We start from the raw sequence: 27,808 nt of genomic DNA, 5'->3' as shown, positions 1-27,808 counted from the left end.
ATGGGAGAGGCCACAGCAGTGAGAGGCCCGCGTACCGCAAAATAAATAAATAAATAAGTAAATAAAAAAGTCATGAATTGTAAGTTAACTAGCATGTGTTATATAGAAATAAGAATAGGGGTGAGAGAGAAACTAATCAAACTACTTTTAGGTATATTCATAAACATCAAATCATTACTTCCATTCTTTTCTACTATTAGGTTGACTTTTATGCAATCCTTTAGACATAAGTAATGAAGCATTATGGTTCAACACCCTAATGATGTCTCACAAAACAAAGTTTAAACCAAACTGTTATTTGATAACACTGAAAACATGAAATAATACTAGCATGATCTTTCCTGTATGAAGATGACACTGACTCACCGTCAATAAAGACAAGTTTCAAGTTGTTTTTCCATGGTGGAGATGGACTTCCTGATACAGCCATTCTCTTGCCAAAGCTCCCTGGTGAATAACAGCTTATACCTGAAAGATAAGTGTTACCAGTGGTCACAGAAAATAACAAAATAAAATTGTCAATATAGCAATGAAACCTATGCCTTGGTCCCAACCACTGTGTCCTGATGAACTAAAAGTCACAAAAATATATAAATACTGCGTAATACTTACATACAAAAATTGTACATGTATTTACTCTGACATATTCATTGTATTCTATGTATCACTGACCTAAAAATACAAATAATCACAGCCTGACCTCTATCCCTAGTAAAAATGTTCTCAGCTGTCTTAACTAAAACAAAAATTGCTTCTGACATGTAAAATCCAACGTGTATAATGAAAATGCTCAAAACATGAATGCATGCCAACTTTTCATCCCTCATCACCAGTAGCAATAACTGAGGAAATTACAGAATATTTTTGTTAATGTTAGCAATATTCTCAATATCATTAAATGCAGTATGACTACAGCCAAAATTACTTCGACATTTCCCAGAATTCTGAAAAATACTTCTACTTTTCACGAAGAAAAAATAATTGTGTTACTAGCTTCAGTGTTCATTCATGTTAATGCAGAACAGAGGTTTTGTAAATAAATACTCCCGATATGGAATTTTATCAGTTGCCAGTTGAATCTCCTTCACAAGAGTTGAGGAGCTAGCTAAACATTGCTGAAGACATAGTTTTTAGTATAAGTAAAATTAATGTTATGTGCTTCTTTATTATTTAAGGGAGTAAGAGATTAATATTTGTTAAAAATCATTAAAAAGCAGGACTTCCCGGGCGATCCAGTGGTTAAGACTCCGTGCTTCCAGTGCAGGGGGTGCAGGTTCAATCCCTGGTCAGGGAACTAAGATCCCACAAGTCAGGTGGTGTGGCCAAAAAAAAATTTTTTTAATTAAAAAAATAAGAAAAAAAATTCACTAAGAAGCAGCTAACAACTGGATACCATTCAAACAAAATCACAATGCTAAGTACCTATGATGAGCAAGGCAATCACTATTTTTTAAATTTTTATGCCTGGGGATTCTATGACAGGTATAAAAATAACAAGCCATAGTACACAATCTCAAAGAAATCACAATATCAGTATTATTGAAACATTCCACTTCCTTTTCTACACAGTTGCTTACAATAACAAACAGCTAAATTCTACCCCAGATCCTCTGTTAGAACAGGAAGGATGAAGAGGAAGAGCACAGCGTCATACCAGAACATGGCAGCTACCACAGGGATGAGGCTCTGGGGCTCCTCTTGCAAATGGAGATAAGGAAATTTCAAGAGAAATGTTGAGAACATCTGCTACAACCTTCGATGCAGGTCTACTGCCACCTGTAAACAAATAATCTTTGTTCATTTTAAGGCACTATAACAAATGTTTCCAGTCACAATTCTGTTTTAAAGGATCTGTCTCCTTATCAACTCTTTATTACATTCCTTATCATCATCCCTCACCAACTCATCAAAATTGGGAATTAGGCTGCAAACTCCCAAAGTTCCTCTTCGTATTAGTTTCCCATTTCAACAATGCCTAGCAGAGCACCTTACCATTTTTAAATACTTAATAAATGTCTGATAAGTTGAATTGAACTAGTCATCTTACTCCTTCACCTGTCACCCCCAAAATAATCACTTATTCTAGCTACAGCTACCATTCCTGGCAGGACAGTATAAGATGAAAAGGCAAGATTATTTATTTATTTATTTATTTATATTTCTTTTTGGCTGCATCGTGTATTCATTGCTGCACACAGGCTTTCTCTAGTTGCGGCGAGCAGGGGCTACTCTTCGTTGTGGTGCACGGGCTTCTCATTGCAGTGGCTTCTCTTGCTGCAGAGCACAGGCTCTAGGCATGCAGGCTCAGTAGTTGTGGCTTGCAGGCTCTAGAGTGCAGGCTCAGTAGTTGTGGCGCACGGGCTTAGTTGCTCCGCAGCATGTGGGATCTTCCCGGACTAGGGATCGAACCCGTGTCCCCTGCATTGGCAGGCGTATCCTTAACCACTGCGCCACCAGGGAAGTCCAACATTATTTATTAATTCAACAAATGTTTTGCTCAAACACCTACTAGGTACCATACTAAGTTCCATGGATATTAGTGTAAATAACACATGATCCCTGCCCTTAAATAACTCAGTCTAGTAAGAAAGATAAACATGGAAAATAGCCATTATAATACTCTGAAATCAGTTCATAACAAGTTTTATAGAAAGTGCTACAGATACTAAAAGGGAGGAAAACTGTCTTAGAATAAAAGCTTTAGAGAGAAAATGTCATGTGAGATGAGTACTAAAGAATGAGTAGCTGCTGAACAGAGGGACAGAGAAAGGGCATTCTTAGCAGAAGGAAGAGGTGAAAAATTACAGGTATGCAAAAGGGTACACAATATATTGAGAACTTTAAGAAGCTTTTGGGAAGGCAGCAGATGAGGGGGAGAAAAGGCATAAGAAAGATCACAGAGATGCCTTATTATGCTAAAAAGCTGGACCTCTGTCCTGACCAAAGGAAGTAAGCCAAGAGCATGACATGATCATTAAAAAGATCTTGGGGGCTTCCCTGGTGGCGCAGTGGTTGAGAGTCCGCCTGCCGATGCAGGGGACATGGGTTCATGCCCCGGTCCGGGAGGATCCCACATGCCGCGGAGCGGCTGGGCCCGTGAGCCATGACTGCTGAGCCTGCACGTCCAGAACCTGTGCTCCGCAACGGGAGAGGCCACAGCAGTGAGAGGCCCACGTACTGCAAAAATAAAAATAAAAAATAAAAAGGTCTTGGCAGCAGTGTGAAAGATCGGAGGAAAGACAAGACTAGAGGCATGGGACCAAATCATGAAACAAAGCTGACTTGACTTTAATGGTTTATGGAACTATGGTGACCCAATTCACCAATGACCATTAGGTTTGTTACCCAGTGGATCTTGAATTGAGATATAGATTTAGAGAATACTACAGACTCTAATTTATTTTATAAAACTGTTTATGTGATATAACCTCAAGGAAACAGCATAGCAGAAATTTCATAGAAACTGTATCAAGATACCAAAATATTAATAATGACTAGCTCTGGGTATTGGGGTTACAGGTTATATTTTTCTTCTTGTTCCTAATCTATTTGAAATTCTCCACACGTCAGAATTAAAAATAAATTTTAGGTCAATTCCTTGAAACTTAAAAGCTACTACTGGCATTAACCCTAAAGGGCCAGAGCCAGGATTCCTTGACAACATAATTGGCTCCAAAGGCTCCCTTCATCACCACAGCCCACTATACATAAAATACTCATTCCTACATCAGAACCTAAACCCATGCCATTTCTACTTCTGTAACATCCTCTTACCCTGAATGCCTACCTAAATCCCAACTTCATCATGTCGCCAGCTATAATGATCTTATACATACATTACCAATAGCTCATTATCTGCCCCACATATTGAGACATACAATCATATTATTTATTGAAATCCTTCCTGAATAGTTCTCGTTTGTTCTTCCTACGATTTTCTACAAGAATACTAGTGAATAAAAAAAGAGAATGCTAGTGCAAAATCAGTCCTATTCTAAAACAAATATTCAGACATGACTCATTTATGGATATATGTGCCTGTAAATACACCAATGATTTGATAAACTGCAAATTTATGCATATAACCTACAAACTACAAAAGAGTTTTCAAATCTATTATCTCAGAAGAAACTGCCTACTATTATGAGTTGCATTGTGTCCCCCTAAAAGATGTTGAAGTCCTAACCCTCAGTACCTATGAATGTGACCTTATTTGGGAATAGGGTCTTTGCAGATAATCAAGTTAAAATGAGGTCATTAGGGTGAGTTCTGATTCAATATGACTGATGTCCTTATAAATAGAGGAAATTTGGACACAGAGACAATAATACACACAGGGAGGACACTACATGAAGATGAAGGCAAGGGTCAGGGTTATGCATCTACAAGTCAAAGAACACCAAAGACTGCCAGCACACCAGCACAAGCTATGGAAAGAGGCATGGAATAGATTCTCTCCCTTACAGCCCTCAGAAGAACCAACCTTGCCAACAGTTTAATCTTGGACTTCTAGCCTACAGAACTGAGAGACAATAAGTTACTGTTGCTTAAGCTACCCCCATTTGTGGTACTTTGTTACAGCAGCCCTAGCAAAATATATACCCACAAAGGGAAACAATTTTTTTTCCCCTGAAAGTCACTAAAGATGAAAACATTCTGAAGAAAGATTGCCAATCAGAAATAAAATTTCTTCCTATTCATTTTTAAATTTTGTAGCAAAAGTGCTATTTAACAGCTAAACCAACCGAGTGCCAAAAAACTCTAAGGGGGTATGAGTCAACCTTCATCCTATATAGTACCATTTATACATACAGCATCACATAATCAAACACTGGAGAATGATAGCATCCTATAGATACTAGGACATGAGCACAACATGAAATTATATAGATTTTCCTATGTTTTTAAGAGAGTTGCTCTATGCATTTTTATGTACCTGTAAGAATACAACTTGACCCATCATAAAATCAAAAAGTAGTATAATGAGTTACTTAATAAGGAGCAATGAAGTCAGCACAGGTCAGAAATGGGTTCTGGAGTGACAAATACTTCAATCCAAATTCTTGTTCTATTACTTACCAGCTATGTGACTTGAGCAAATACTTAACAATGCTTGAGCCTCAAATTCTTCATCAGTAAAATGGGAATAATATATGAAATGTGTTTAGCATATAATGCTAAATAGGGTTGATAATAGGGTTTTACTACTTATATAAAAAGTAAAATTCATAAATTAAGGTTTTTTATACTTCTCTTGGGTAAAACAAATAACTAGGCAAGTTTACGTAAGAACAAATGTCTTGATCATATGTACTGTATTTAAAAATATTGCCTTTGACTAGTTCCTTACTAGAAAATGTAGGACTTTCAGAATTTTAAAACTATTTTTCAAAACTCAAAACACATTTAAACTCATCAATATTGGAATGATACAAATAAGATCTTGGTGACTCTGGGCTGTCACAGACATCTTTGGTGTGTGGCTTTCAAAGCTGTACAGTACCAATCCTTAATTCCCTCAGATCACTAAGTTCTAGCCAGTCCAGAAAAACTACCTTTACAACTTAGACTGACAGCAGGTTAACTCTAATAGTATGGCATAATCCATTATAACCTTCTACCAGGTATTACTGATGTGCTTTCTGCCTCTTTTTAAATATCTTCCAAATGTAAAATACACATCCTAAAACTGTAACCAATTGAAAAGGGACTCATTTTGGAATTTGTATACTCCTTTTGAGAAATAGTTAAATAATGCAAAACCCAACTGATTACCAAAATTCAAAAGAACCTTGTTATATCATGCAAACACGCTTCATAAGATACAAATTATACCTCCACTGCTCATTGCAATACCTATAAACTGACACTTACACACCTACTTATAAAGAAATAAAAGACAGAATTCCCTGGTGGTGCAGTGGTTAGGACACGGCACTTTCACTGCTGTGGCCCAGGTTCAATCCCTGGTCAGGAAACTAGGACCCCATAGGCCACACAGTGTGGCCAAAAAAAAAAAAGAAAGAAAGAAACTACATAATTAAGTCCAAAAAGACTGCAATTACTATGGAGACAATGGTGGTATTTTTGTTAACCTTTCCATCTAAAACAGCTATCTACATTGGTCAAATTTGTTAGAAAATGTATCAACAACTCACTGCTCCGTGTAAGAAAGCCAAATAGTAAATTACTCTTAGTACTCTTAATAAACTTTGGGGAACTGTAAAAACATGTTCAATGCTGTAATGAATTCAATAATATTAGCAGCAAAGCTAACATGGGGTCAAGACCAAACACAGGTATTTTTGTAAATATTTATGAAAACATGTTTTGCCTTCATATTTAGTATATGTCCTAGCTGTAACTCAAATAGACTTTGTAATTGAGTTTCTTCAAAAAATGAATCTGCTTCTTGCTAAATAAGGAACATAAAGTCCACTTTTCAGAAAACATTACTATGTAATTATTATTTATTTACAGAGAGATCATTGGCATACTTAATTTAAACCAAGTATAAAAAAAATTCTTGGATCTTATTTTTTTAACTTATTTAAAGTTAGAAAATGCCATTTTCTATTTACTCAAGCTACTATATTAAGAATAACAGTATTTTTTTGAGTTTATTTTTGTGTATGGTGAGAGGGTGTGTTCTAACTTCATTGATTTACATGCGGCTGTCCAACTTTCCCAACACCACTTGCTAAAGAGACTTTTTCCCATTGTATATTCTTGCCTCCTTTGTCAAAAATTAATTGACCATAGGTGTGTGGGTTTATTTCTGGGCTCTCTATTCTGTTCCATTGATCCATATGTCCGATTTTGTGACAATACCATGCTATTCTGATTACTGTAGCCTTGTTGTACTGTGTTGTCTGAAGTCTGAGATGGTCATGCCTCCTGCTTTGTTCTTTTTCTTCAGGATTGCTTTGGCAAAATGGCTTAAAGAGTTAAACATAAGACATGACACCATAAAACTCCTAGAAGACAACATAGGCAAAACATTCTCTGACATAAATCGTACCAATGCTTTCTAAGTCAGTCTCCCAAGGAAACAGAAATAAAAACAAAAATAAACAAATGGGACCTAATCAAACTTACAAGCTTTTGCACAGCAAAGGAAACCATAAACAAAATGAAAAGACAACCTACAGAATGGGAGGAAATATTTGCAAATGATGCGACCAACAAGCGCTTAATTTCCAAAATATACAAACAGTTTATACAGCTTGACAACAAAAAAACAAACAACCCAATCAAAAAATGCGCAGAAGACCTAAAGAGACATTTCTCCAAAGAAGAAATACAGATGGCCAATAGGCACATGAAAAGATGCTCAACATTGCTAATTATTAGAGAAATGCAAATCAAAACTGCAATGAGGTATCACTTCAAGAGTTAGAATGGGCATCATCAGAAAATCTACAAACAACAAATGCTGGAGAGGGTGTGGAGAAAAGGGAACCCTCTTGCACTGCTGGTAGGAATGTAAATTGATACAGTCACTATGGAGAACATTATGGAGGGTCCTTAATAATACAGAACTACCCTATGACCCAGCAATCCCACTACATGGCATATACCCAGAGAAAACCATAATTCAAAAAGACACATGCACCCCAATGTTCATTGCAGCACTATTTACAATAGCCAGGTCATGGAAGCAACCTAAATTCCCATCGACAGATGAATGGATAAAGAAGATGTGGTAGATATATACAATGGAATATTACTCAGCCATAAAAAGGAATGAAACTGGGTCATTTGTAGAGATGTGGATGGACCTAGAGTCTGTCATACAGAGTGAAGTAAGTCAGAAAGAAAAAGACAAATACCGTATGCTAACACATATATATGGAATTTAAGGGAAAAAATGTCATGAAGAACTTAGGGGTAAAGCAGGAATAAAGACGCAGACCTCCTAGAGAACGGACTTGAGGTTATGGGGAGGGGGAAGGGTGAGCTGTGACAGGGCGAGAGAGAGTCATGGGCATATACACACTAACAAACATAGTAAGGTAGATAGCTAGTGGGAAGCAGCCGCATGGCACAGGGATATTGGCTCGGTGCTTTATGACAGCCTGGAGGGGTGGGATAGGGAGGGTGGGAGGGAGGGAGCCGCAAGAGGGAAGACATATGGGAACATATGTTTATGTATGACTGATTCACTTTGTTATAAAGCAGAAACTAACACACCATTGTAAAGCAATTATACCCCAATAAAGATGTTAAAAAAATATAAAAAAAAAGTAAAAAATAAAAATAAAAAAAAAAGAAAGAGAAAAACAAATATATTAATGCATGTGGAATCTAAAATCTAAAATGTGGAATCTAAAAAATGGTACAGATGAACCAGTGTGCAAGGCAGAAATAGAGACCCAAATGTAGAGAATAAATGTATGGACACCAAGGGGGGGGAAAGCAGGGGATGGCGGGGATGAATTGGGAGATTGGGATTGATGTATATACACTAATATGTATAAAATAGATAACTCATTTTAAAAAGATAAAGATGACCTAAATAAATAGAGATATTCCAAAAAAAAAAAAAAAGGTCTACAAATAAATGCTGGAGAGGGTATGGAGAAAAGGGAACCCTCCCACACTGTTGGTGAGAATGTAAGCTGGTGCATCCACTGTGGAAAACAGTATGGAGGTTTCTCAGAAAACTAAAAATAGAATTACCATATGACTCAGCAATCCCACTACTGGCCATATACCCAGACAAAACTAGAATTCAAAAAGACACATGCACCCCTATGTTCATAGGAGCACTATTCACAATAGCCAAGACATGGAAACAACCTAAATGTCCTTCAACAGATGTACGGATAAAGAATATGTGGTACACATATACAATGGAATACTAGTCAGCCATAAAAAAGAATGATATAATGCTACTTGCGGCAACATAGATGCAACTAGAGATTATCATACTAAGTGAAGTCAGAAAGACAAATACCATATGATATCACTTACATGTGGAATCTAACTATGACACAAATGAACCTATCTATGAAACAGAAACAGAATCAGGGATATAGGGAACAGACTGCTAGTTGCCAAGGGGGAGGGGGGTGGTAGAAGGTTGGATTGGGAGTTAGGGATTAGCAGATGCAAACTGGTATATATAGAATGGGTAAACAACAACATCCTACTGTATAGCTCAGGGAAATATATTCAATATCCCGTGAAAAACCATAATTGAAAAGAATATGAAAAAGAATGTGTATACATGTATAACTGAGTCACTTTGCTGTACAGCAGTAATTAATACAACACTGTAGTTCATCTATACTTCAATAAAAAATAAATTTAAAAAAGAATAACATGGTACTAAAACAATGTAGAGATCCCTCAAAAAATTAAGAACTACCATATGACCCAGCTGTTCCTCTTCTGCGTATTTATCTGAAGAACATGAGAACACTATTTCTAAAATATATATGCACCCCTATGCTCATTACAGCATTATTTACAATAGCCAAGATATGGAAGCAACCTAAGTGCCCAATGGTATATGAATGGATAAAAAAGATGTGGGATGTGTGTGTGTGTGTGTGTGTGTGTGTGTGTGTATAATGAAAATTTACTCAGCCACAAAAAAGAGTGAAATCCTGCCACTTGCAACAACATAGGTGGTCCTTGATGGTATTATGCTAAGTGAAATAAGTCAGATGGAGAAAGACAAAGATCATACTACTTCACTCATATGTAGAATCTAAAAAAAAAAAAAAAGAACAAACAAAATAAAACAAAAAAAGCTAATAAATACAGAGATCAGATTAGTGGTTACCAGAGGGGAAATGAGTGGGGAGAGGTGGGTAAAATGGATGAAGGGGTCAACTAGACTTGTGGTGGTGATCACTTCGTAGTATATACAAATGTCAAATTACAATGCCATACACTTGAAACTTATAGAATAAAAAAGAATAATATGATAACACTTTGGCTGAGCTCAAATTATAATTCTAAGAATTTTTTCAAAGGGTAAAGAACAGCAACAGAAAACTAAGTATATTTTCTTTTTTCCTTTAAAGTCCTAATATAGTAATATTAATAAAATCACACAAATGCATTACATTAAGAAAATACAATCTGTTAAATTATTGGCAAAAGACAATTATACCCCGAGGGCAGGGGCTCTGCCTTTATCTACTTCACATGCCTTAAGCATGACAAGAACTTTAAGTGTTAACTATACCTCAAGAACAATAAGCACAACTGTAACATAATTCTCCTAAGAATCAAATAATAGGAAAATCCTAAAGAGCTGGGAATTCAAAACAGGACATGGACAAAATTTTACAACGTGCAAATTCTAACATTAGTAGAAGAAAATTCTATCCCTTGTAAGCCACAGACAAATTCCAAGGTCACAGCCCGAAAGTGTATATTGGCTGTGTCAGTAGAAAATATACAGCCAACGCTGGTTTTAAAATAATCTCAACTTGGCCTAAAGTGAAGTCTTTCTCTTTCTGACTTACTTCACTTAGTATGATAATCTCTATGTCCAATCATGTTGCTGCGAATGTCATCATTCTTTTTTATGGCTAATACCATATGATATCACTTATATGTGGAATCTAAAATATGATACAAACTAACTTATTTACAAAATAGAAACAGAGTCACAGACATAGAAAACAAATTTATGGTTACCAAAGGGGAAATGGGGTGGGGGAGGGATAAACTAGGAGTTTGGGATTAACAGATACAAATTACTATATATAAAATAAACAAGGTACTACTGTAAAGCACAGGGAACTATATTCAACATCCTGTAATAATGCATAATGGAAAAGAATATGAAAAAGAATATATATATGTATAACTGAATTACTCTGCTGTACACCAGAAACTAACACAACATTGTAAATCAACTATACTTCAAGGAAAAAATTTTTTAATAAATAAGTAAAGTGAAGTCATTAAGAACTGAGGAGAAACAGTACAGACATCAAAGGACCTATAATCCTGGTAGTACATATGGCCAAAAGAAAATTATCTTTTTACCGTATCTGGTTGTTGTTTCCGCAAACAGCACACCACCTTTCTACAAGAGCTATTATACCTAAGTGAGGTAACGTATGTGGTCTATGTATAGACTATACATTCTTGTGTCTCACTGGGATCTCTCTGATTTAAGCATTGTTGATTTGGTGGTTAAAATTCTGTATACTCACCACTGTCATCAAGATTCATACTGTGTTCAGGAAGAAAACAGGTTAGTCAGGGGCTAGTTTCCTTTACCTACACCTTTTCTCTTGAGTTTCACCTACCTGCTAGAGCAATATGGGGAAATTTAACCAGTGTAGAAAATTCCTTATATTACACACTACAGATGTTCACCAGAACTTTCAACTAGACAAGAATTGCCTTTTGAAATACTTACACACACATATTCGTATATAACACAGCTTTCTCTCCAGACAGAAATGCTACAGAAATGAAAGAAATCATATTCAGTGAGTGTAAGCAATGGCTAAATAAAAGGGGTACTGGTGTCTGATTACATTGGGTCTCTCCTCCCCAATCTAATATGCTAGGGGAAATTTCCTACTAGAAGCTGCTGAACACATAAGCTAACTGATCTAAAATACTCAGAGAAAAAAATGTGTTATCTGGTTTATTGTTAAAACACAACTACCTTGAGAATATTTATAGCATTGACTAAGCTACTGTTAGTAGCTTCACAGGCCCTAAAAAGAGAAACTACTATTATAAGTTTCCAAGTATGTATTTACAGAAGGAAGCAAACAATTTATTAAATCAACTTTTTTGGTCTAGAAGCAACAGATTTGAGGAAAAATGGTTTTACAATAGCACACATAACTCCACTTCTACTTATACTGCTATTTTTTCATACGAGAGGCATGGCACTGTCTGTGTGAATATTATGACTCAAGCTTACTCATCTTAACTAAGCATGAATTAAATTTGTCAGAGTAAAAACCTGAAAGAGAACGAACATGCATGTAATTCTAAGTTGCCATTTTTAGAATGGGGTTTTGCTCCAAAGGGATTTTAAAAACATGTTTCCACATTATTTTATTTGCGCTACTTTCACTTTAGTGCTCTTGTAAGTTGGCTGCTAAATAGAAACAAGAAACAAACTCATTTTCAAAAAGAAAGTCATTTGTGATTTGACCATAGCATAAGCTACATAAAAAAGGAAGAAGTAATTTGTTAAAGACCTGACTGCCAAAATATTTTGAAATTTAGATACACGTACATGTAAAGAGACACTTGTGTTTGGGCCCCTCCCTATTTTCCTGGTCCAGTTACCATGAAAAGATCAGAAAATTAACTGTAGGGTAAGGAGCCTATCGAAAGTCTCATTATATCCAAACTGTCATTCTTTCCAGGAAAGTCCGGAAAATATAGAAGCGAATCACAGGCACTGCAGGACACACAGTCTTCTCATTCTATAAGTAGCTTCCAGGCTGATATGACTTCAATGTTCTTCCCCACAAAAAAGATATTCTAAGAGAAAAATACCTTTCCTGCATGCACAATCTCAAAATCATACATGCCTGTGGATCGTCTTTAATCACAGGCTAGAGCAGCGGTCAGTCAGCCAGTACCCAAAGATGACAGACAATGTGGACTGAAGAAAAGAGTGTTTGAATGGAAGTGGAAAGAACTGAATTTTATTCCCAGCTCTGTGATTTACCTACATGGTCTTGGGCAAGTTAGTTAACCACTCTGGGCCTCTGTCTTTTGTTTTATTGTTTCATATGGAAAACAAGAGGTACTCAAAAAACTTTTTAAAATTATGGCTAGAAAAATATCAGAAACACGTAAACCTATCCCCAACTTCACAGATGAGGACAGTAAAGCACTAAAGTATACCCAGTCACAGGCGATTACATTAAAACCGTTCTAACAGCTATTGCAGCTCCAACATTTTTAAATTTATTTGTTTAAAATGACAAGTCACTTATGTCAGATTTTTAAACCATGTAAAAAAAAGTTCATAAAAGGCAAAAGGGTTGATAATTATCAAATTTAGGATGATGATTATCTCTTCAAGAAGCCATAAGGGAATATAATCACGAAGAGCTTCAATTGTTCTGGTAACATTTTATTTCTCAAATTGAGTTTGGAGTACATGGGTGTTTGTTTCTCTTTATATACCATTCTTTGTCTAGAATATTTTCTAATCATTTCTTAAGTAACCACTAAAACATCTCTAACCAAAGTCTGAGTGAAATAAATGAAAACATTTCTCTGGAATTTTAAAGGTCCATGGAAATCTGTGTGGTTTCAAACATTCTCCTGTTGAGCTTAAGAGGTAAATATCACTACGTCCCCTAACATAAGGAAAAAAGGGTAAAACAGGCTGTAAGTATATATATATAACTATTTGCAATCTCCGGCTTAGTAAAACATTAAAAAAACACAAATCACACAAAACACAAAATGAACTATATTTTTAATAGCATGATTAACCCATTTAAGAACAGAGAGAAATAGCCAATAATTTGTACTCTAAACATATGCCTAAGAGAAATATATTTGAGTCTCACCTGAGAGCCAAGTATTTAATCATCACAGTTCTTTGTTTATTTGTTTTTAATGAAACAAATAGGAACTGCAGTGGTTTACCAAAAGTAAGCAAAGCCCTTTCTAAACCTCTACATGGAACCTACCTGTAAAAACTAAGTGTCTCTGAAATCTCTGAAATTTTCCAACAAGAAAGTACAGGTCATTCAGCGAAATATATTTACTGTATTCTACCATAATAGCTATTTAACTGTTATCATTATGATGCAGATATATAATGGAAACAGATGTTCCTTTTTCCTTTCAGCAAAGCACAGGAAAAGCATAAACTTGCTGATATTGCATGGACTACTACCATAGCACAATAGAGGAAAAAAGACGTTAGCACATGACAATATTAGTTTTTACTACACAACTAATTGCATAAAAAGTAGAACTTGAGATCATTAAATCAATATAATTTTCAGCACTACAGAAGGGAAACAAATAGATTTATATAGCCGCCTATTTCACATCTGCGGTTGGGAAAATACTTCTGAGAGACTAAGTATATGCAAAATGTTACCACTGCTTTCAGAGCACAAAGAAAAGAGTGTTGTTCTGTTTTCTTTCCTCGTGTATCATGCATTAGAATGCTGCCTCTACAGAGAACAGTTTTTAAACAGTATCAGTATAAGATGGAAGAACCTTTCTGAAAAACAATTTGGCAGTTCATATCAAGACTCTTAAAAAACAGTCTATAGCCTCAATCCAAGTAATTTCTTTTCTAATAATATATTAAGGAAATTAACCAGAGGGATGATAAAAGATTTATTTTAAGTGCTATTCTCTATAACTTTATTTATAATAATGGAAAATTAGAAACCTAACTCTCTAACAGTAGAACAATGATTAATTAAATCATATATGTTAAAACAGTATACAGAGATATAAATGACTTTAATGATAATTTTAATTATATAGGAAAATTTTCATTGCATAATGCCAACTGAAGAAAAGCAGGACACAGTTTATATCTATGGGTGTGTGTGTGTGTGTGTGTGTGTGTGTGTGTGTGTGTGTGTGTGTGTGTGTGTGTATACATACACACATATATATAAAATATTTGGAGGTAAAAGTCTTAGAAAAACACACAAAATATCATATCTAACTTTTGCAAATTATTATGAACAGATACCACTTTTTTAATCAGAAAAAGATACTTTTTCTTTAAACAGTTAAACAATTCTATTTCCATGCTCTAATGCTCTCTGTCCTTGTCCAAAGTTTCTAACAATTCTTTGGGTCAAATACTCTTATAAATGTTTAATGGACTTAAAAGTTATGTTGACATCCTATTTGATCCTAAAATCTGGCATAGAAAGAAAAATATTTGTCACTCACATAGACATCACATTTTTTTCCTGAGTTAAACATTCTTTTCCTTAAAAATTAGAGAAAACTTATGGGACAAACATTACAAATGCTTACTTAAGAGCTATTAATATGAGGTGTTTTAAGTCACAAAGTCAGGAAATTTTTCAATTAAAAATATTTCTAAAGCATATTAAGTAGCCTATTAATTGCTCTCCCAATATGTGAATAAAAAGTTTGCCATAGCTTTTGTAGGATTCCTAGTTTCATGATTCTATTTTTAGGTGAAGGAGCTGATTTGTCTTAGGCTATTACTGTCTATTACTTCTAGAAGTCTTGCAGAAAGGTGGGAAGCAGCAAATTCTGGCAATCTGCCTAAAGAGAAATCAATGAAACAAATTAATCCTTCGCAGGCTGCAATGACACAGTAATCCATCATTCAGAGCTGCTTTTATATACCAAATCAGAGAGCAGAGGAAAGAGCCCTGGGGGACATCACAGACAACAACTTACACCAACACTGGGAAAATACTGAGGAATCAGTTTATTTAAAGAGGACAGATTTCAGTTGATTGCCTATTTCATCAAATAAAGATTTTTTTCTTTCACAGTGTGGTGAACCTAAGGCCTGATGACTGTATCTTCAGAATTCAGTGCCATATATGCTGGCTGACGTCAATAGGGGATGAATGTTTTAAAATAATTAGCATCATTAATCAGTATGAACAAATATCTGGCTAGAGTAATATTACTTTTTCCATTAAAGTTCTAGGTGTTAAATACATTCTGTTTTCAGTAGGGACTAACTGTAAATTCACCTACTAATCTACAACTTAACTGCCAATTCCTGGTAAACCACATTGAAGTATAAGATATGTATAACTTGCTAAGTACTGTGTTAAGTTTAAAGACATGAAAACTTTAATTCCATCTCTCATGGTATGAATTCTAACAAGCCTACCAGATTATAAATAAATAACTTGTTTTATCATGATAAATAGCTCTCTGGCTTATAATAGGCAATGAAAGATAAATTTAAATGTGGGGTTTTTTTTAAATAAACTCATAATCAATGTATAGCAATACACTTACACTGACTATATTTGTTTATTTATATACAAAAACATATTCATCTAAATTTATTTGTTCTTATGTAGAAATGTATGCACCTGAGTATATCTTCCTAGAGTAATGTATTCTGAGTGAAAGTATATTCCCTAGATGAAAACTAATGACAAGAACTATAAAGTCACAGTGTATTACTATTGTTAAATGCATGCTTCTCTTTCATGGTTAAATGTGAGTAGTGAAAGAAACGAATTTTCAAAAAATAAGTAAACAGAATCAAACCTGTCACAATGGTCCCTAAAATATTAAAAGCCCAAAATATTTAATCACAGATCCAAAACAGAAAAAAAAAAGGTTAAATAAATGCAAACTAGTCAATTTTTGAGTGGCATCTTCGATTCTGAGGTCCATGGCCATATGATTGCAATTCCTCGACCTGCTGATGCATTTTTAATTCAATGCATGGATCTAGTATTTATTGATTTAATAAGGTTAGGGGTATTGCATTGTTGCTGCTACTGATGAACTGTCAGCAATTTAATCTAGTGAAATCTAACAGAGGAATATATATTTTAGAGAAGGGGGTGGGTGGGGGGAAAAGGAGGGGAGAGAAAATGAAAGTGAGAGTGAGAGTTGAGAGAGAGAGAGAGAGAGAGAGAGAGAGAGGCAATAGCCAGGTAAGTGTAATCCCTTCAATACCCTTGACAGTGGCAAGACCAAAGCCCCTTTTCCCTCAGACTGCCTTGGGCTCCAGACATTTATTAAAGATGTTGGCCCAACTAGTTGAGGTCACAATGAAGAGACGGCAACAAAGTCTTGCAGGTAAACCTTCAGTATTAGGGAAAGCAATGACTTATCTCCAATATCCACCCTCTGGCCTCTTCTCAAAAGTCCTGAGGTACATGCATGCACACACATGCACACACCTCCAAAGAGCTGAGCCCTTACCTTCTCACCTCAGGGTTTAAAGTAGCCCTTCAGCATTGTCCTCTCTGTGGACCCTAACATTGTCCAGAGCATCATTAGCATGCAGGCAGACAGAAAAGAAAGGAGACAATTCACTTTCTCAAAAGCAGTTCTGCCAAAATACAACCAAAGGAGAGAGGCTTTACAGGGTATGTCAAAAGATGGAGGTGTTGCAGGATCCAGAATCAGAGAAGGGGAGAAAAATCCACCAAAGTTGCTGAAGCAAACACTTAGGGAATATTAGAAAGCTTTTTGCGCTGCTGTGCTACCCTGCTTGTGGGCTTATTTCCCCCACCTGGACACCTGGGAAGCATGTTGTGCTCCAGCTTTTCCCTGACTTTGAAGAAATGGATAATCTAAGGAGCAGTGCTGCTGCTGGGGTCAGTAAAACTATGCTAATTGGTGAACCTAATTGCTTCAAGCAGTCCTGCCTCTAAACAGGGAGAGCACAGTTGATGGAGTCAGTCTGTTCCTAATAAAATGAAGAAGCACTGAATTAAATTCCCAAGGAAGGCACTATAAAAGTTTCCACAGTGTAACCAAATGACTTCACCTATGCTATTACCCCTAAGATGACATCTTTGAAAGAAAGCAGACCCCAGTCAGGCTACATATTCATAAATTGGCTGAGTTTAGGCCAGTGAATCTGGATTGATTTAAAAAGGCTTTTTCATCCTTCCAATCAAATGAAGTCACTGTTAATTAGATGCTTTCTGTTAACAATGTCACTCTTCTCCACGTTACCTGCTCACACTTGCAGCGCCTCTAGTGCAACATCTGGAGCACCAGTTCCCCTGCAATCAGTCCTCACAAGTTTGGCCCGAGGGTGGTGGTATTTCCGTTTCTCAATCCCTGTCTGAAGGAAGATACTATTCAGTGTACCAGTGGCGAGATACATAGCAACTCTGTAAATTGAGAGATTATAAAACAATCTCTGGGAAAACTGTCCAGATACAGTCTTCCAAAAAATATTTTTTATTGACTACACAGCCGTTTCTAAACTGTGCTGTTCCCGCCTTGTGGACGGATGTTTTAAAGCTGCCGAAGGCCACGAAGTGAACTCCCACTGACTTTCCAACTTCTTAAAACCACGCTCCTCGAACTAGAAGTTAGGGTTTGAGGTTTCCCAGCCTTGCCCCAGGCCTTGCTCCCTACCCCTCTCAACCCAACACCTGAAGAGGACCTGCGGCCCGAGGCGCGGCGAACTGTCGAGCAGCCCCGGAGGCACCAGGCTCAGAGCGCTCTGGCCAAAGAAAGGAGAGAAGCGTAGTAAGCCTCGCAAAAGCCGTCTCGCTCGACGGTGGGTCTCCGAACCTTACAAAGTTGGGCGGAGGCCGGCTCACTCCCTCCGGGTCCACTCGGAAGAGGTCTGCAGCGCCCACCCGAGGGGGGAACACACAGCCAGCGCCGACCGAGGGCTCGGCCCCGGGGTTCGGGGAGCGTGCGCCACCCCCCGGTCGGGCCTGGCTTACTTCTTGACTCTCTTCCTCTGCGCGGGCCCGGGGCTGTGTCACTCCGGCCGGCTCGCGGCGTGGGGGCCTTCAGCGCCGGCGCAAGCGCTGCCCTGGAGGACGGCCAGACGCGCCCACCCGCGGCCCAGGCCCCTCGGCCGCACGCGGCTCCCCGCTCGCGTCGAGGGCCTGGCCGCCAACGCCGCGACCGAGGCTTCGTGCCCGGATGTGGGCCTCGCTTCCGGGAGCGGCTTCCCCCCCCCCCAGCCCCGCCCCAGGCTGAGCTTCGGGCCCGAGCTCCCAGGCCTCAAGGGAAGGAGTGGGAGGGGCCCCAGGGGGCCCCTACAGGGAAAACGGGAGGCCAGAGCGCAGAATTCGTTCGCAAGGGAGCGCCCTCGTGGGGTGAGGAATGTGAGGAGACGGGGGAGTAAGGGCCCTTGACAGCCGTGGGGACGGCGCGGGCTTCGGGCAGGTGTCTCCGGGCCGCTCTCCGGTTCCGCAGCGCCGAGGGCCACGCTGATCCGAGGGCATCGGCGGACGACGAGTGGCCGCCACAGTCACATCAGGACTCCGGCGTCCCGAAGGCCACAGGCCTTCGGGGAAAGCCTCAGAGACCCGCCGCCAGGTCACGCAGTTCATCCCGGGCAGGGAGCTCCTGAGCGGGAGTAGCCGACCAGAGCATGGACCTAGATCTGGGACCCTGTCCCTGACTCAGGCGCTCGAGGACCAGACCACGGCCTTGAAGACCGCGGCCTTGGAGTCCTCCCCGGCTAGGGCTGCGGACGGGGCGGGAGGTTCGACGGTTAAGAGACCGTGAGTCTCGAATTTCTAGACATCACAGAGGGTAGAACCACAGTAGATGAGATTAGACAGTGAGGTGGAAGGACAGAACCACCCGAGACAGGCACACTCTGCGAGTTGGGAGGCTTAATCGCTCTTTTTCAAATCTTGTACCCCAAAGCTTCGCCCTGTGACAACGCACTCCTTCTCCGCAAGGAGGTTTGGGGAAATTAACTTTCTTGGGACTCTCTCGTCCGTTATGTGGGCTCAGGGAGGAAGGCAGACAATAGCAGCAGCCGAAACACCTGCGATCTCTCAATACAATTAAATATGGACGCTGATTGTAGTCATTTCTCCTTTCGCTTCCAGAGGGAGCTCAAACCCGAAGCATCCAGGTTATCCCTCTCCTAAGTGTAAAACAGGATACTCGCAAAACCTGCTAGGAACACCACCAACCGCACCTGGAGGGGGTCCCCCTTTGCAAACAGAAAAGGCGATCTGATTTTTTTCACTTTCGTGTTTGTGTGAAGCTGAGTTAGGGGCTTGCGCAGTGTAACACACTCCTGTGACCCTCTGGAGACTAAACTAGAACTGAGCTAAGGGAGATCAGGTGAGGGAAAGGGACGGTGCTGAGGAGAGAGTGGCGGGCAGAAGTCTGGGTGTGTGGTGCGCAAGGGCGGCGGGACCCGTGGCGGGACCCAGCTGCGCGCGAGAAAATCCCAGAACGCCTGGCCACACAGCTCTGCGCAGACCCCGCAGAAATACGGCCACGTGTTGGGCTGCTGCTCTGACTCTGCATTTCGGGGCGATCTACACACACACACACACACACACACACACACACACACACAGAGCGGCGCGTGTCTCTCTCTCCCGGAGCTGAGGTCCCTCAGAGGTCGTCCAGACATTGGAACCCCACGAGTGTCCGCCTGGCACTGCCACTTGACCATTTCGCTCTCGCTGGATGAGGGGTAGCTTAGCCGGGGAGGGAGGGCAGACGAAGGTGCCTGTCTCGTGGGGATCCAGCCCCGCGCAGGGTAAGAGCTGATAGAGTGGCCGAGCCCGGGGAGGGGCGGCGTCCTCCGTGGCTCTAGCCTCCTCCTCGCCCTTCTGTCCGGTCACCTGTCATCCCGAGCTTTCCAGGTCCTCGCCCCGCTCGGCTCTCCGCGGCCACGCGACAACCCCCTGCCAGCCTGAGCTGCGCGCCCTGGTGGTTCCCGGATGCCCCAGCCCTGAGAGCCAGGGCTCACCCCTCACTGTAGCCTCTAGATACAAACAGCACTGGCTTCGCTCTTCCGGCCGCCAGATCCCGGTCTTATCCTCCCACCGAGCAATGACTCGCCGGTGTTTGGGGTGGTGGTTGTTTCTTTTAAAAGTATATTAAAGGATCACTGGCGTCTCCTCGTCCAGTCATTACGCCTTTATCCCTATCAATTAACCACACCTCAGAGGGCTGCTATTAAGAGCTAAATTGAGCTGCAAAAGTAGGTATCCCGTTTCGGACAGATGTTGTCATCTCCCGCTGAGATAAGCGGCCGGCAGGGTCCGACCCGCAGCTTCCGCAGCCTCCCGAGCCGCGCTGGACCAGGCTAAGGACTCTGGGCCGCGGGGCTGGAAGGGAGGTCCCCGCCCAACACTGCGCTGGCGCTCTAGGAGCTGGGGAAATGGGGAGGGCCCTAGTTCTCGGACCTCAACCACTGTGCACGTCAAGGGGAAGAGTCTCCAGAGTTATACCAGGGAAAACGCCAAGAGCAAGCCGTGCGTCTTTACGCAAAAAAGTAGAGTGGAGAGTGTTAGCAAAGACCCAGCTCCGCACCGGAGACCCAGAAGGGAGGCGGTGGAGGTGTGGGAAAAGGGCAAAGTAGTGACTTTGGCTGGCAGCCCTCCGCCAACACACCCCACTTCCTCTTCCCGCCACTCCAGCCTCCCTCCTGCCTGGTAGCAGGCCCCCAGGACACTTTGTGGAGGAAGGCGCAGTGCTATGGAAATGCTAGATATGGAGCTAGGGAATCCTGGACTGAAACGTGGCCTTTAGGACAAAGGAAATTCACTAGGGACCGACGTGGCCTTCCGCCCAGATGTGTCTTTCCACTCTTTCTCACCCGCAATCACTCCTGACGACTTGGAGCACGGCTGTCGCACGCGGCTGGGAGATCCTGGAGGGCTGAGGGAAGGAGAGAGCAAGGGGACGTGGCCCTCGCTGCAGTTTCAGGACTTTCCTCCCGACAGTGGCCACAATATATTTAGCCAAGGCTAAAGGAGATTAATTTCCCAGCATAATCCAATTAAAAGATTTCTAAAGTAATCTTTTGCGAAAATGAAAAAAAAAGTGTGCAGCTAAAGAGGGTACTGGTTTTGATGACAGTGATTTATCGCTTCTGCCCAGCATGCGCTGCCGCTCGCTCTCTTGCACGCAATTTGACCAGAACATCCCGTAGATGCCTCCAGTCCAAACCTTAGCCTTTCTGAAAGACAGCCATCCATCATGCCAACCTGGGCAGGAGAAGTAAGTGCAAGGGACTGGGGTTGCTTACAAGCACCACAGACTTTTTAAAGTGCTATTAGATTTACGGTCTCTTTTTTCGACGCCCATCCAGAGTAATTAGCACATATGTTCTAAATAGATGATAGTTTTGTGAGCAATAAAGCAATTACCCATCGTTGGAGCTGACAGTTCCTCCAACTAAATTCCAACCAGCAGCTAATTGGAAAAGGCATTTCAGCTCCATTGTCTGCAATTAGTCCTGCTAAACTACTACACCCCAACTAGCTGGTTTGAGGTTAATTTATTCAGTGTTGTATTTGCACGGACGAACCATTGCCACGAAGGGACTTGCCTTTTGCCCCCGCCAGACTGCGCCCTGGGACTACAGGAGCAGGTGGGAGGGAGACGCCGATGTTTTGGGGCCGGGATGATTCCCAGGGGAGGGAGCGCCTGGCCCGGCCTCAGCTTCAAGGTCAGTGTCCAGAGAGCTAAGCGCTGCCGACAGAGAAAGCCATTGTTTCTCCTGCTGGGCAGTCACTGAAAGAAACTGCTCAGTTCTCAGTTTGCGCTACCAAAAGCTTAGTGTTAAAAAAAAAAAAAATTAAGCACAGAGGAGGCGACTGGGTTCTGAGTGCATCTTTCCTGCTGCACACCCAGTTGTGACCCTGGGCCACCAAACTGTCCCTAAGGGATAAAAGTAGACTCAGACTCGCCAAGACAGCAAAATTCCAAGCCCTCAGCTAGGAGAGGGATTCTCCAATTCTAGGAGTGGTTGGGGAAAGAAAAGACTAGAAAGGTCAGGAAGCCCCGCTTCTGCCTTCAGCCTCTCTGAGTGCAAAGTCCCCCTGAAACTGGGGGTTTCCTGTGAATTTCTTTCTTCGCTTTTTCTTTTCACTTTTCTTTTTCCCTTCCTTCTTTCCTTACCTTTTTTCTTCTTTCCTTTCTAAAGTTAAGCCCAACAGGTCCAAAATTTGTACACAGTGACTGGAAAAAATGTGTTAAACGTCGGTTTGACGCCCCACCGGAGCTTCCAAATATCCAGCGGCTGGGATTCTTCTACTTAATTTAATCTTTATTGGACAGGGCAGCTCCTACACTCCTATTCACCAGGAAACCCCGGGAAACGGATCCGTTGGGGTTCAGAATTGAGGGCGGGAAGAAGAGGAGTTAAAGAGGGATTAATCCGCTCCCACCCAACTTCGAACTTTGGAACTGCGATCTCCGGTAGGCTGGGAGTAGGAGGGGAGGGGGCCCAAGGTCCCAGCCCTTGACAGCCAAGGGTCTCTGAGACCTGGAGCAGGGGGCAGGGAGGCTGGCGGGTTTAGACGGGAACTTGTAGCCCTGGTAACCGAGTATTCCCTTAAAGGAATTTACAATGAAGTGTCCCAGGCTCTGGGAGCAATGCGAATTTCACTCAGAAGAACATGGGACTGGGGGTGGGGGTGAGAAGAGGCTTCTTAGGAAGTGAAGCCCAGTGCCTTCAGTCCTAGAATCAAATGTCCTTTTCTGGATAGCCATTCATACCTAACAACCTGAGGGCTGTTTCTCCTTCATGAAGTATATGTAACAATGGCTAAGGAAAACAGTTTAAATGATATTGTAGTCAGCATGTGAGACTTACTAAAACAATTCTCATTTCAAAACAAATTATAATCAATTTCTCAGCTTCAACCATTTGGAGATATGTATCTATAGCAGAAACAAAACAAAACAAAAAAAACTTTTAAAACTGCCTAATGTCAGGCTCTTGTTTTCCACTTATTTACTGTGTTTTAACCAATTTAATGCCAAGAAAAACCAAAAAGAAAAAATATTGGGGAGAAATTGAAAGTAATGGTCTCATCTTACCCCATCACCTCCCACCTGTCATACAATCTCTACCCTCTAAAGAGAAATCCTCCTGTCAATGTGGCTTCCAACTGAAAATGGAAAAGAAATAAGATGTCTTCACTAAAAGGCTGTTCGTCGTGTTCTTAATTATTTGCTTTTTTTCAGGACTTAAATATGACATCCCAGAGAGTGAGGGCAAGAAAAAGCTGAAAAAAGAGTCACCTGAAAGTATCACCTGGACTTGGTAGAGAATCCTCATGTGAGTGTGTGTGCATACTTATGTGTAAGGGCCAAATGACCCATCCAATCAAACCCCCAACCCAGAATGTATGGGACACATTTACATAAACATCCATACACCCTGAAAAATCTCTAAGCACATGTGTGCAGAGATATAGTCCTATGCAAGCTCAGCTAGCTGTCCACATACATGTATTCACTTCTGGAGTAAAGGCATTTTCATTGCTCCCATAGTTTCTTTCCATTTAGGGCGATTAGATGATGTCTATTCAAAGTTGCTGATCCAGAGAGAAAATAAGAGTAGATAAAAGGAGATTTCAAGTGACCTCCTCGTCCCTTTCACACCAACCTGAGCCCTAGAATAGCCAAGGATCAACTAACACAAAAGCCCTTTCCTTTTTCTTTTCAGCTTCAGAAGATTTCATGCAAATGGTTAACAATAAAACACAGAACTATCACCGAGTTTTGTTAGATCACACATTTGGAATACTTTATTAACTCCTCCCACAGATAGGCTAGGTTTATTATCCACCTCTGAAGTGGGTAAATAAAATATACGTAGCAAAACAGAGGGCATAATTATTCACTGCTCCATGTGGTTTGTATCAGTGGTGTACTATGCTCATTCTTTTTCATTTAAACTTTACCGAAAGCCCCTCTCCCCTACTGATGGAGGACACTGTAATAAACATATCTTTCCACTGACAGTTTAGAGGGAAATGTTAGGTTTTTATTTACATTAAACTTCTGACAGGTAAAATAGGATTGTAGCATGACCATAGTTACCAACAGATCTGCTGGCTTTGTGAGCCAATAATTTTCCACTAGTTTACTTTATAGGCAGTGAAGAAAGTGGCATTGAAGACTTAAACATATTCCAGCAGTTTTTAATCAGTGAATGTCCAACTCAGATCTGCTTCTGATGGGCTAACCCTGTAGTAAAAGAAATAGGTGCTCTGACAGGTGACTATTAAGAGAAAGTATAGAGTATAGTTAATTGTATTGCCAGGGTACTTTAACAAGTTTCAAACTCATTTCAAAACATGAACTTTTCTTCCAAACCCAAGTCATCTTCCCTAGGAAGAAGAGCCATGCAATTATTCTTCACTCAAGTTGTACATTTAAAATAAAGAAATACATTTTGTAACACAAAAGTCTTAATTTTTGTGTTCTTAATTTTTGCATAAATACATTTAGATAGCTAAGCCTTGATTTTTACAGAAAGTAAATATTTGGCTTCACTGGTGTGCTAGGAATCGTTGTCACTTTTCCTCCTACAAAAGGCTTGATTGGCATCCAAAGGTCAGCACTTGCTCTCCTGCCATTTTCCCGTGGCTGCTCCTGGGCCCTCTAACTGGGTGCTCAAGCAAAAAGGGGAAATGCTTCCCTTATCTCTCTTTTCCAAAACACCTGCTTTAACTGGCCAGCTTGTCATAGAAAACTAAACTGCTTTTTAAGGTAAAGCACTTATCTCTGGGCATTTTGACCCAAAGGTGACAAAGAAGAAATGCCCAGGCCATACCAGAGTTATAGTGAGTACACAAGCCTGCTGGATCCGTGGTTCAACGACATAGGCAGGCTGAGAACAGACAGTCCAGCAGAAGCCTGACTCCCAACTTGGCCTTTCCACCCTTGTCTTCATGTTGACAAAGGCAGAACTTTTTACAGCTGGGCAGCCACAATAGAGACTGAGTTCAGTCTTGCAAGAAGGGGTGGTTTCTGACATAGGGTGTTTGTTTGTTTGGGGTTTTGTTTTTAAATAATCACAAAACATTAGGCAGGCATTACTGTGCCTCTCTTCACCCTTTTCTTCAAAAGATCTATGCAAGACCATTTTAAATACATCTTCTTCAATTTCGTTTTTCACAGCCTTAACCTCATACCAAGGGAGACTAATTGATTCGGCACCTTTAAAATAAGCTCTTTGGGAAAGGTCTGCAGTACGAGCAGAAGAACTGACCTTTCTCCCAGCGATCGCAAGCATGTTCATCTCTCCAGATGGGCTTGATAAAACAGGGTTATTTCTGTTCTGTGGTCTCTCAAAACAGAATAATACCATTTTTAACAATTTAGGGGATAGGGAAGAGATACAGGAGAGAATTTTCTACACATATCTGGTCATTTGTAGGGTCTCACGTCTCTTGAACTAAATTTAGAAAACATTTTTACAAGGCCACCTTTTTTTTCAGTGTGATTTACCAAAAAGCCAAAACAAATGACCCGTTGAGTTTGGGGAGAGCAAAATACCAATATCAGAGAGGTCATAGAATTAGTGAAGAATGATTCCAGCCTTAGTGGAAGGAGAGATAGTGGTGAGGGGGTTGTTAATCAGCTAGAAAGGCTGCATGGATCCGGACTCTGGGGCCTGGAATGCAAGTCATGCTGTACATACAGCCACAGACCTCTGCTTCTCTCCTTCTCCCACCAGGTCACAACTGTTTATTGTCTGTCCCGCTAGAAGAGAGCAAGTGTTGTCTGGAAGGCTTTTAAAAAGTGATTAAGGCTGAGCTGTGATGCTAGCAATCTGCAAGAGGTATTGTAAGCCTGATTCCTCTCCCCAGTCGGAGGGGTACCTTCTCATGTCTCTTGGGGAACCACACTGGAGACTTTGCGTGCATTGAACTGGCCTATGGGGACCAGGACAGAGGAAGACTTTAGAAGTGAGGTCTGGGAGTCCAGGCCCTGGTGAGGAAACCAGCCAGGTGTCCTGTCTCTACACCAGCCTCGCCAGGAGAGAGGGACCTTGGAGAGGGCCGAATATACATGGCCACCACGCTGGCAGTCTCAAGGAGTGTGCTGAGACAAGGGCCACTGTGGGTTTGGGTCCAAGAGTCCCAGTTAGAGGTCCTCGGAAGCAAGGGCTTGGTGGAGAAGGGAGGGAGAAAGATCTGGAGAAGAGAGGATGAGTGGAAGAAAGTTGGAAATTCCATCTGCTTTTCTGCTTCTGCAGCTGAGCGTTCCTGGACCCGTGTGTGGATCTGCACAGTTTGAGGACCTACGTGCTCCCTCAAAATATGACCACTTTCTATTAGGTGCCCTCCCCAACCACAACAGATATCATTGTCTCCGGGGTTGCGTGTGGGGCGCTGCCGGTAGTGTGCTAAGTTGAACACGTAACGAACGACAGCCTCGTGGAGAGAAAGCCTCGGCTCCCTCAGGACCTGAGGTGACCCTCAGTCCCTCCACGGAAGCCGTTTGCTGGGGGTGGGGCTTTGAGCCCAAGTGGAGGCGCTCTGCGGGTGTGCAAATGCGATGGGGGAACACAGGGTCCAGAAGAGAAACTGAGCCTAGAGTGATGCTTGGGCTGGAAGGGGAAAGCGCCCCTCCTCGAAAAGCCTCGGTTTCTTCTTGCCCCTCTCACGACAGCAAGTTGGCGCATATGCCCGGCAGGAGCGCGATCTGTTCCCCTGCTTTGAAAAGCCGAGGGTTTCCACGGCTCCGGACACCACAACCAACAGCCACCCCTCCCTTTCCGGGGCTAAAGCCGGGGGCTGCGCCCGTCCCTCCCTCCCTTCCTTCCAGAGAAGCAGGCAGCTTCGCCTGAGGCCACTCGAGGTCTCCACTTCTTCCCATACCCAGGGTCACGCCAGATCCCAGGGGCCTCTTGCGAGTTTGGAAGCTCAGGGTAGGGGTCGGCAGAAAGAGCCCACAGCGCGGGTGAGCGGGCCCCACCGCTCTCGGGGAGCCTCATCTAGTCCTCCTGCCACGCCTTGCCCCTAGCTTGCAAGCCCGAACCGAGGCCGACGCCGCTGGGCTGGCTCCTTCCCGCGCCCACCCAGCCCTAGGGCGCGGCCCCCGGCGTCGGCTCCCCCGCCCCGCGCGCCCGCCCTATGAGCCCTCTGACGCAAATGCGCGCCCCTGCCCAGCGCCGAGGAAAGCTTTCTCGTCGGTTTAAATTGAGGCTCTTCCTTTCACACACACTCGCTCCGTCCTCACCCCTGGGGAGGTGACCCCTCCCCACCCCCAGCCCTCTTGCTGCTGCGCGAGAAGTCTGGCGGGGCTGCGGGGCTGCGGATCTGGTGCTCTCTCGCTGCTGCCGCCGCCGCCGCCGCGGGTTCTCCGCTGGGGAGAATGGCTTGGTGTCCCTTTTAATTCGCTGACACTATCACCCACATCAAACAGGCAGCCA

At 41.7% G+C, this 27,808-nt stretch overlaps 1 long non-coding RNA gene across 3 annotated transcripts in view; it reads right to left on the bottom strand.

Moving 5' to 3' along the window:
• Positions 1-18,557, bottom strand: part of LOC132423424 (uncharacterized) — a 133,254-nt gene extending 114,697 nt beyond the window's left edge. Inside the window, exons 1-5 of one of the 3 annotated variants that reach the window (XR_009518988.1) lie at positions 18,366-18,557; positions 17,638-17,749; positions 11,393-11,438; positions 1,655-1,776; positions 367-468 (exon numbers count right to left, since the gene is read on the bottom strand). This is a non-coding gene — a long non-coding RNA (uncharacterized lncRNA). The other 2 variants (XR_009518989.1, XR_009518990.1) reach the window with 2 other exon arrangements.
• Positions 18,558-27,808: the final 9,251 nt, after the last annotated feature.

Source organism: Delphinus delphis, chromosome 3, assembly GCF_949987515.2.
Source record: "Delphinus delphis chromosome 3, mDelDel1.2, whole genome shotgun sequence".
NCBI lineage: Eukaryota > Metazoa > Chordata > Mammalia > Artiodactyla > Delphinidae > Delphinus > Delphinus delphis.
This window is presented reverse-complemented; position numbering and strand designations above follow the sequence as displayed.